The sequence below is a fragment of the Melitaea cinxia genome, chromosome 3 (assembly GCF_905220565.1).
Source record: "Melitaea cinxia chromosome 3, ilMelCinx1.1, whole genome shotgun sequence".
In the NCBI taxonomy this organism is placed as follows: domain Eukaryota; kingdom Metazoa; phylum Arthropoda; class Insecta; order Lepidoptera; family Nymphalidae; genus Melitaea; species Melitaea cinxia.
In genome coordinates, this window is record NC_059396.1 from 18,045,322 (window position 1) to 18,056,897 (window position 11,576).

The 11,576-nt window shown below is 33.8% G+C and overlaps 1 non-coding gene across 1 annotated transcript; it reads right to left on the bottom strand.

The window, feature by feature from the left end:
• Window positions 1–7,563: 7,563 nt before the first annotated feature.
• Trnar-ucg lies at window positions 7,564–7,636 on the bottom strand. Its single transcript has one exon. It is a non-coding gene; the product is annotated as a tRNA-Arg (tRNA).
• Window positions 7,637–11,576: the final 3,940 nt, after the last annotated feature.

Here is an 11,576-nt window from a genome sequence, read left to right on the forward strand (position 1 = left end):
CGGTCTGGGTAGATCAGCGACTCGGCAAATACACAAATAGTTCAAATTCATGTATCGAACACCACCATAGGGACACACCAGTTGGGATCTCCAGCCTAAGATGTGTCATGTTGATCCTCGACCGAGTTAAACGGGAGGTAGTACGTTTCGTATACGCTTGCGGCAACGGTTCTCTCGCAGGACTGGCTATGCGCACTCAACAGATGGCGCGCAACGTAGTGTAATCGGATACAGTAATATATTGCTAAAATATCAATAATAATCAAAGAAAAAAAAAACAATTATAAAAATATAATTAATAAAAACAATATTTCCAATTTATGTTATCTTGTAGTACGAAAATACGAAATAAAACAAGTTTTCTTATTCGAACAAAAAGATCTTGTTCCGGTACGGAACACTATATAATAATTATATATTGAATTGTAATATATTGAGTTGTCCGAATCAAAATAACTTATAAGTACCGAACTATTTGTTTTTATCAAAAAATCAAAATGAAATTTTGTTGAAGTCAAAAACACTGACTCCTCATTTTACAAGGTACTGAACTTGAAAGTATTAATTACAGCTGAGAAGAATCGATAAGAAATTCAAGTTGCTCTTAAAAATCGTCAATACATAATTCAAACATTCTAAACTTAATCATATACTCGTAAAATGTAAGCAATAGCCATTATAATAATATTTTTTTTAATAAAATCTGTTTGTCACTAGGTATAATTTTCATTTTGCTCTCTGCTGTTGTTACAACTAAATAACGATTATCAATGATAATGTTTGTATGTCCATATTTGTAATAGTTCTCAACTTCAACATCCATGTTTTTTATAGAAATTCCTAAATTGTTAGTATGTTTAGACTACGCGTTGACGCAACGTTCACAGCACTAGTTTGTGGCTGTTGCGCTGTCGGTTGCGGGTTAGATCCCACACACATTACAAATATTTGTAATGGCCATATAGATATTTGCAGTGGTCTGAATGTTGTGCAGTTCTGGGTCTCCACACCGTGTCTCGCAGAGCACTTCAAGTCGTCGATTCCGGTTTTTCCGGTGTCGGGGATTATATACGCCAACCCGTATTTGAGCAGCGTGGTGGATTAAGCTCTGATCCTTCTCCTACACGGAGAAAAAGGCCTATGTCCAGCCGTGGGATATAACTCACTGAAGCGAGTATTTTTGATGACAGTGGCAATGATTCACACTGTAGTTGAAGCTTACGAACCTTATTCAAAAACACGACATGTAATATTTAATAATAAGTATTCTGTATCACGTAAAACGAATAAAATGTTATGTAAAAAGAAAAATATTTGTACCTAAAAATCTCTCGAAAGATACCCAAACTTGTTATTGACGTAAAAATACAAAAATCTTTTTATCGTATTAAAATTCACACCCTGAACGACCGCAAAAACATTATTCAGAGCCACGCTCCCAGCAGAAGGTGTGTAAGTAAAAAACCAATGATTTCTCAAAGGGATATTTGTCGGGCGCGCCGGCCGGGAACGCACGAGTTAACTTTTTGACCGGGATACCTTTAGCAACGTGATGGGAATGACGAGCTTGGTCTAAATTGAGATTGCGAGCGTTTTAATACAAGATTATATAACTACGACGACGTCAATAATTACTTAGGGAAATGTTTATGAATTGAAAATTGCTACACAAGTTTTGTAAATTTTACGTTTTCGTTGTCCTGCGTTTACGTTTGAGATTTTTTTTTAAAAATGAAAAAAAATCCGTTTGTGAACAATAATGCGAGAGTTGCATTTATTTTGATAGAAATTACCTAAGTAGTGAGTATGATAACAAGTACACACTTACAAAGTCACAAATAAATTAAAATTGTTATTGATAAATGACCATTGTTTGTCGTATGTCGTAAATAAAAATATGTACCTAAATTTTCCATTAAATCCACTAAATTGTAGATTTCTTTTTTAGAGAAGGGTAGATTGACCATCTTACGACACTGAAACTCTTCTGGGTCAAGACGGTCTCACAGAATCAGAATTTCCAGCTGAAACATTCTGAATTGCCGATACTACTGCTCACACAAGTAGATTTAAGTGTATTCTAATTATTAACGACAAATTGATTCAATTCGGCCTATAATATCATCAAGCCAATAGCACGTTTATATCCAGTCTCTAGCTCCATTATTCTAAATCGCCTGTGACTCGCACCACTCTACGCGGGTATGTTTTTTCGCCTCGATGATTTTCGTCGAGATCTACCGTTGATGTGAGAACGGCAAATTTTAGCCGCTACGTGTTCAAGTTTTGTAATATTTAGCGTTACCACCGTTCGTTACGCGACCGTATTGCGTTAACATGAACATACCTCGAAACGTGACATTTGTCCTAAACTAGCGAAATATTTTACAATAAATAATGATTATACACTGTATAAAAACCTATTTCAAAAACTTCGGTTCATATTTTTGATACTATCAACGTATTGGTGAAAAGAACTTTATGTACAATTTCAAAAGGTAGGGTTCCAGTCTGGTCTGTATTTTTTGAAACCTTTTCATTGTTTTAATTTTTCTTTTATTTACATTATTATTCTTTAGTGTTTTAAATATAGTATACACTTTATAAATGTGTACAAATTTGTACCACGATTAAGTTTCATTGTAATCAACGTCAATAAGGAAACAACGGAACGTTTAACAATTGATGGCTTACAACTAATACCAAGTCAATGATCTAAATTCATGTGTGTAGACGCTATTCAGATTTATCGCCATTCCACGCCTGAGGATGTTGTGAGTGCAATCAACTTAATCAATATGGACCTTAAAAAAATTCTGATTGGAGCAAGCGATATGGACTTAGTATCAACCCTGGCAAGTCGGAAGTCATTGTTATAGGCAGTCCTGGCATGATCGCAAAAATAAATAATTTACCACCCATTACCTATAATGATACTAGCTTGCCTTACTGCTCCATTATCAGAGATCTCGGCATTCACTTAGACAAAACGCTGTCATGGTCAGATCATTTAAAGGTAATTACTAAGAAAACCTTACCGACACTGAGTTCGTTACGTCGCCTTAAATCCGTTCTGCCAACCCCTACAAAAATTATGTTGGCAAACTGTCTTCTCTTATCTATTCTAGATTATGCAGATGCGAGCTACTCTAATTTGACCGAGGACCAACTTAATAGGCTTGAGCGACTTCGAAATCTTGCCATCCGGTTCATATTTTGCCCACGCAAATTTGACCATGTGTCGGAATTTCGTTCCAAGCTCAAGTGGCTTCCTATACGCCTTCGCCGGAACCTACATATTCTTTCTCTGTTGTACTGGGTGCTATTTAATCCAAATTCTCCTTCTTATTTAGAAGATAAATTTATATATCTCGGCGAAGCTTCAGAATTAAGAACATCTCGAAGACTTATGCTGAAGCTACCCGTACATAAGTCCAAGTACTTTAGTCAGTCTTTTATTGTTCAGGCTATTAAATTATGGAATAGTCTGTCCTTTCCCATAAGGGAGGCCAAATCACTGTTGACTTTGAAAAAAAAACGTTAAGGATTATTATCTTAAGATGGAGACGATTTAGTGTAATATGGTGCAATTTCTTTTCTTTTTTTTCTCATTTTGTTTATAATATATGTATATTTGTGTATTTGTGTGAATAAGGCCCCCAGCCAACCACGCAAAATAGGCGCAATGAGACGTCGAGTTGCGGAGAATAGCCCGTGAAGAAACAACAACAACAACATGTATATTTGTGTTTATATCATTTCACTTAATTGTTATCTTCACACTAGCCATTATATTAGATTCGATAAACCACAGATCCTCGCAAAAGAACACCGATTCCAACCAAGGATGATCCGTGAGGCTATTGAAATTAAAAAACATCCAAATTTCAATAGAGAAGATGGCTGGCAATTACCACCTGCTTGGGACCCCATTATTAATATAATTAAATCAAAAACCAAGCATAATTCACCACAGATTAAAGACTCAATTAGCACATTCTGCGTAGATAGGACTATATAAGATATTGATGTATGTCGGGTAGTTTCGAATAACTTTGTAACGTTGGGACGTCTGACACCTCAGTCCTCCCGTGACCATGGTTGCTGTAAAGTATCCGAAACGTCGGGAATCAAAAGTTAACAATAAACCGCGATAAAATCCGAAAAAAGTTGTTTCATTAAATGTTATCTTCAATTTACGTTCATTGCTTACATACTTTATTAGTTTATAATAGAATATATATATCATATTTTTATTCTTCTTTTTATTTATTTATGTATTTTTTATGATAGTACTAATGATAATAATAAATTCTTTATTTTATTATAAGTATTTGAATGTAGACATTTGTATGTAATTTTATTATACACCACCTACCCAATTTAGATAATAAGTTTCCTTTCTATGTATGTGTTGTCTGGAAGAAATGGCTAATTAGCCATAAGTCCGCCCACTGTACTTCACTGTCTGTAACTATCTTTACTCTTTGTTTGTAATATATTTGTGGTGTACAATAAAGTATAAAATAAAATAAATTCCTCTACACATTTGAAAACGAACCAAATATATAAAGCAAGCTTTCAACCATATAATACACTTCAGCCTATCGCAGTCCACTGCTGGACGTGGTCTTCCCTAAGTTCGCGCCAAAAATGGCGCGAACAATGTGACAGCAGGGCTGCCTTTGTCGCACGGAAAACGCTACAACCCGTCTTCGGCCTGTATATTATTTTGAACGCCAGCAGTTGGATGATTATCCCACCATCAGTCGGCTTTTTAAGTTCCAAGGTGCTAGTGGAACTGTGTTATGCCTTTGTCGCCTCTTACAATACCCACGGGAAGAGGGGTGGCTATATAGCCACCCCTCTCATGGTAACCACACAGTATCAACCTCGTACTCGTATCGAAATTATGATAATGTTGAAAATAATATAAGTTAAAATACTACATATAAAGTTCAATCTACAAGATTAAGTAATTTTCAAAAACGTAAATAAGAAAGAATAAAAAAAAATCGTCTTAAAAATTAGGTATATCATCAAAATTAAATATCTTGATACGTCTCTGTTCACAAACTATCTAAATCGTAGAGTAAAAGATATGTAATAATTCTGGGTCGTAGATTTATGAGATTTTTCGATCAGACGGCCGTATGCCTCGCCAGGCAGCGGATATGAAGGCTTTGACCGTGACGGGTGACTGCGCCTTATAACCCGCTTCGAATATTTCATACTTACTTGAGATTTGAGACTGGGACAAATCTGATTTTTAGATATTTCAATGTATTACGTAAGTCAAAAATAAAATAAAAAGTATAAAAACTCTATCAGTAATAAGTAAAAATTAAAATTGCATTTTATAAAGAACAACTTTTCATTTACCTTTACTATCTACAAAACTTTAATGATAAAATGTTGAGTTTTAATGTACTAAATGATATAATATACCCAGATATGAATTAGATAATAAAGAGGCTAAATGTACCTAAACTTTTCTTTATTCAAATCTGAAAAATCTTAGTCATGGCAACCGGCCCATTGCCCCATTGTGCATCTGTGGCTCACTGTGTAAAATAGAAAACCTTTTATCAATTTTAACTCTTCAGAGCCATCTCAAGTATTAAGTTTGAACTAAGCGTTGAATCATATTAAACATCACTCTTAGCTTAAATCGCGATGGTGCTGCCACTTACAATTAAGGTACGACTTTTGTTGTTACTGGTAGGTCAGTCTAAACCTTCGTTTTCTATTAAGACAGGTAGTGGCTAAAGATACCAGGGAACGGGATTTTCGACCCAAAGATCCACTCCAAATACTCTCGTCTACGTTTTCAAAGCTTACTAACAGTGACACCTATTGCACAATAGCAGAACTCGTATGCAATGAATTAAAGTAAAGTTAATAACATAGATGGCGCTAAAAGTACTCAACCTCTAATAATGTAAAGTATAATACAAATATGTAATTAGGTATATATTTATCCGACTTCAAAAAAAGGAGGAGGTTCTCAATTCATCTGTTTTTTTTATATTACCTCAGAACTTTTGATTAGGTGGATCGATTACAATTTTTTTTTTTAACCAAAGGTGGTGCTTCATGTGGTCCCATATATGAAGTGTTTAATGTACGTAAAAATTTAAAAACTTGTCATAAGATGCAAAGAAACTGCTCATAGAAACTAACTTTGTGTAGAGTAGGGCTCTATGCAGGCCAATTTCGTTGCAGGATCAGGCCATCGTAATATGTTGTACCTAATTGTCTTTTTTAACCGACTTCCAAAAAAGGAGGAGGTTCTCAATTCGACTGTATTTTTTTTTATGTATCAAAACTTCAACATCAGAACTTTTGACCGTGTGGACCGATTTTGACATTTTTTTTTTTTTATCGAAAGGTGGTGTGTGCCAATTGGTCCCATTTAAATTTATTTGAGATCTAACAACTACTTTTCGAGTTATATCTAATAATGCGTTTTTACTTGACGCTTTTTTCGTCGACCTACGTTGTATTATACCGCATAACTTTTTACTGGGTGTACCGATTTTGATAATTCTTTTTTTGTTGGAAAGGAGATATCGCAAGTTTAGTACCATGATAAGGAAACCAGGATCTGACGATGGGACCCCAGAGAAATCGAGGGGAAACTTTTGAAAATCCGCAATAACTTTTTACTGGGTGTACCGATTTTAATAATTTTCAATTTAATCGAAAGCTGATGTTTGTCATGTGGTCACATATAAATTTTATTGAGATCTGATAACTACTTTTTGAGTAATCTTTGATTACGCGTAGTTACTTGACTATTTTTTCGTCGATCTACGTTGTATTACTCGTCGATGTAATTGAAGTCGGTTTTTTTTCGTTTGCGAGCACACACAATTATAACAATTAAACTAGGTATCTGAATCGTTTATTTAAACAAAAAAGTGTGTGTGAGTGCTTATGTACGCACGTAAGAAGTAACTTCATTGGCTAGCTAACTTCGCATTGTTAACTTCTTCTTCGTTGACTACCTAACTTCAGGATGTCGGTTTTTTGTGACGGTGGACCCGCGAATCGTAAAAATTTATCCTCATCATTATTCCCTAATGTAAAAGAAGTATAACTTTAAAAATTCCATTTTAAGGAAAGAAGATGAGGCCATTTTATGAAAGTAGCTGGTACTCTTCAAACTGCTGGTTAAATTTTTACCAAACATAGGTAGCTAAAATTCATTACAAATTGTATACTTATTTGCTCTCACATAAAAAAAAAACACATCGAAAGTTGTCAAAACGTTCGAGAATTATGACGTCACAGACAAACTCACACACAGGTATCGGCATTAAGCTTATAACATCCCTCAATTTCGTCGGGTTCAAAAAGAGGACGTCCAGAATATGCCATTCAATGTATTTAATCACGTTAGTAAACATGCACACCGAATATTAGAAAAATACATACAAATATTTTTTATTTGTAGAGAAAATATTCACTAGTTTGTATAGAAAATCTCTACTATGTAAAGTAACATATAAATCATTTTTATAAAATAAAAATTTAACATCTAAACAAAAAACGAACCGTCGACCGTGACAGGACTCGAACCTGCAATCTTCGGATCCGAAGTCCGACGCCTTATCCATTAGGCCACACGGTCCTTGCCAAGTAGAGACGAAAATTTTAAATGGTATTTATAATTATTGATTTTTTTGTAAATATCAAATATAACTTTAAATTTTTAACCGACTTCAAAATAGAAAGTGGTTACTCAATCCGACCGTGTATATATATATATATTTTTGTATGTACGTTCGGGGATAACTTCGTCGTTTATTAACTGATTTTGATATTTTTTTTTTTTTGTTGGAAAAGGGATATCGAAAGTGTGGTAATACGATAAGGAAACCAGGATCTGATGATGGGATCCCAGATAAATCGAAGAAAACCCTCGAAAATCGTAGTGACAACTAGTGCGTTTGTTAATATTTTTCGTCTACTTACGTTGTATTACTTATCGATGTAATTGAAATCGTTTTTTTTTTCGTTTGCGAGCAAACACAATTATTAATCAACAATTAAGCATAAAACATAATAATTTTAAGATGAGTACATACACGAATGCTAGTTTTTCCATAACACAAAAATAAAAAAATAAAAACGGAAATAAAAAGAAAAAAATATCTCTGCAATAAAAAGCCATAAACAAAATAATAAAGAACAAATTCCTATTTAAATTACTTTTTTCAAAAATATTTATTTTGCCTTACAGCGCCATCTGTAATTCACAGCAAAAACTATTATGACTACACTCGTTCTACTTTTCCTAATACGGCACAGGAGGTAGTAATTGTAGTATAACAGTTATCATAGATGGCAGTAATCACTAAAGTATCGTAATCGTATCATTAAAAACAATATTATTTTAATAGTTCTGTTTTTAAATTCTTAAAAATATGTAAATATCAAAAATATAATTACACATTTAAATTTTAGGGATGGGTGGATACTCACATTGATTACTCACAAAAGAAATTTAAAACAAATCCTACTATTACAAAAATACGGTACCTATCTGTTCGAAATAAATAATTTATCTGCCTTATCACAATATTTGTATTATTAAATTCGTTCGTTTATTTATCTGTTACGGAGTGTTACGTCAAGGTAAATTTATACATAACTATGTAAAAACGACAAGAATTCAATGAAAAATATCTACAAAAGTAAACTATCGTGTCATTGTTGTATAAAAATTATATTACACCAAAATGCCAAAGTGTATTCACTTTGGCATTGTTAAACTACACTAACGATGTTATTAACTTAATATCGACTAAAGCACTAGACGTTTTCATCGGTAACCGGACTAAATTATTAGACCCCCTTCGTCCTTGGTCGGCTAGCGCCTGGAGAGGCAATTTGTCGGGGTCGGGAAACACTCAAATGTGTTTGCCTCTTGCGTAGTAGCGCACTCGACTCGCCAATTTTGCCATTTTCGAGTATCTTTTCGTCTTGAGTTTGGGTTACAGTTAGGATTTAGAACTACACAAAATTTTAGGTATTTTTATTTCTTAAATATCGTTAGTCAATTTTTGTATCATATTTTGAATTCTATTTTGCAATCTATAAAACTAAAATTGTATATTTCTTAACCATCGTTCAATAACGCTTAACTTCGATATAATCAACTAGAGGTCGCTAGTTGTATAGTATAGCTTACTTTATGACGTATTCAAGTTTTCATATTGCCCGATTCAATAAAGGGTTTCAATAATTTAAAAGCTAAGCGTGTGTTATTTTAACTTTAAAACTGATCAACCATTTATTTATTTCGTTTCAGAAGTTGCCTGATAAATATAACAAGACTTTCAATTGACTTGATTTATTTGAAGGTATTCAGAACGTTATTCTTATCCCCGTATAAACATGGCTTTAACTCTACTAAATGACAGCAAATATGTTGTTTGGCTTATATGGCTTAGATATATAGACTGCCAATGGACGTTACCTGTTGATGAAAGTGAAATAAAATTATGTCTTTTAAAATATTAGTATGATTCCATATGTTAACATAGAAACGCCTTCATGTAATATTACGACTACTCGATCTATCGTAATATGTACAAAAGTAGCTTTTAAAGATAAAAATGTCGAATGCTAGCTACAATCGTGTAACAATTCTAATAAAAGGATCTAGCCGGATAAGCATATGAAAACTGCACTCGCGTCTAATGAAGGATTCTTACTTCGTTTTTATTGTTTTTCATCTAAAATAGCCATACACTTAATCTCACATCCCTAACCCCTATAGTAAGGGAATAATGGGGGTGACAACCCTTAACGAAAGATTTTTATTTCTCAGTACCTATTCAAGATATCTTCATGAAATTGAAACCATATATGACTATCGATAAATTAATTATAATATATTTTTTTTAGAATTTTCGCAATATTAGAAACTGTAAAAAACGAGAAATATATTTTTTGGGGGTGGTTTTTTATACCAACCCCTAAAGTGACACCTAACAAAAAAATATATCTTATTTGTTAATAAGTTAGCTATTACATGTTAAAGTTACAAAAGGGTCGAATTGGTGGAACATAGCTTAAAAAATATAAATCAATTACGGATACGTACGTGCATATATACTTATATATAATTTTTTACCAAAAAATGTATGAACACTTGTGCGTTATCTTTATATCTACCATCAAAAATACGTTCTCATAACTTTTTAATGTCAACAAATATGTATACCAAAAAAGAAAACTATGAACAATCAACGATAAATGATATTCGATTTGATGACTTTCAACTGCACGAATTTCGAACACCGTGTTTGTAGACTCGGTACAATGTTATTTTATGTTGAGTAACAAAGAACGTTTAGTGACCTGTTCATTTTCATACAAGTTTTGTCAAGTTATAAGAAGTATATTAGAGGAACCTAACGGACTCAAAACGCTTCTACAACCAGGTGACATCTGCATTGTTGATCGCGGTTTCCGTGACGTGGTTGATTTTTTAAAAGAGCAAGATTACCAGATGTACATAAGCCAGCTTTGAAGGGGAAAAGAGCACAATTAACAGTAGAAAAGGCAAATGCATCACGATTTGTAACTAAGGTACGTTGGCCTGTTGAAGCTGTACATGGGGCTATTGGTAAAAAATACCATTAATTACATAATGTTCTGGACAACAAGCTTTTACCTCTGGTAAAATCATTGTGCAGAATAGCTGGATTTTTAAATAACACTTTTGGTAAAAGATTGAACTCTGATATTGAACTTGTTGATACTATTGTTGCTTTTATGAAGGAGCGTCAAAATCAGCAGAATACAATGCAAGAATTGGTTAAAAATGAAAACTTGAATCGGCGTAGAAAACTTTTTACGAAATTATCTTCAACTAGTCTAATGGATTTTCCAGAACTGAGTGAAACTGACCTTAAAATATTATTTACTGGCACTTATCAATTATCACAAGCAGTGTATGTTATCTTGCTGAAATAATAACTGACAATGAATTAAACCTTGAATTTTTAAAAGATCGCGAAAATATTATAAAGGTAAGGGTACGATCAAGGCATATTAACAGCAAAACATATAATTGCTTTATCGACTATGAGCCAAATTCGAACACCTACAGAGGAACTTGAAGATATGTTTGTGATTGTGCAAATGGGAATAGAACAAACGGGCTGTTGCGCTCATGTAGCCACTGTTATTTACTACTTAGCACATGCTCGTTATAAATCAAAAATTATAAAACCAGCTGAAATATAGACCTCCATGTTTGATGCGACTGGTATAACGACTACTATTGAAGAAAACAGTGACGATGATTGACTGTTCAGTATGATAATGTTATCCGAAATTATGTTCATATTTTGTATGATTATTAATTTATAATACGACGCCGCGTTGGCGCAACGGTTAAGCCATGGACTGTATCTGTTGCGCTGGCGGTTGCGGGTTCGATCCCCGCACATGACAAACATTTGTATTGGCCATACAGGAGTTTGCCGTGGTCTGGGTGTTTGTGCAGTCCTAGTGGGTCTCCCCACCGTGCCTCGGAGAGCACGTTAAGCCGTCGG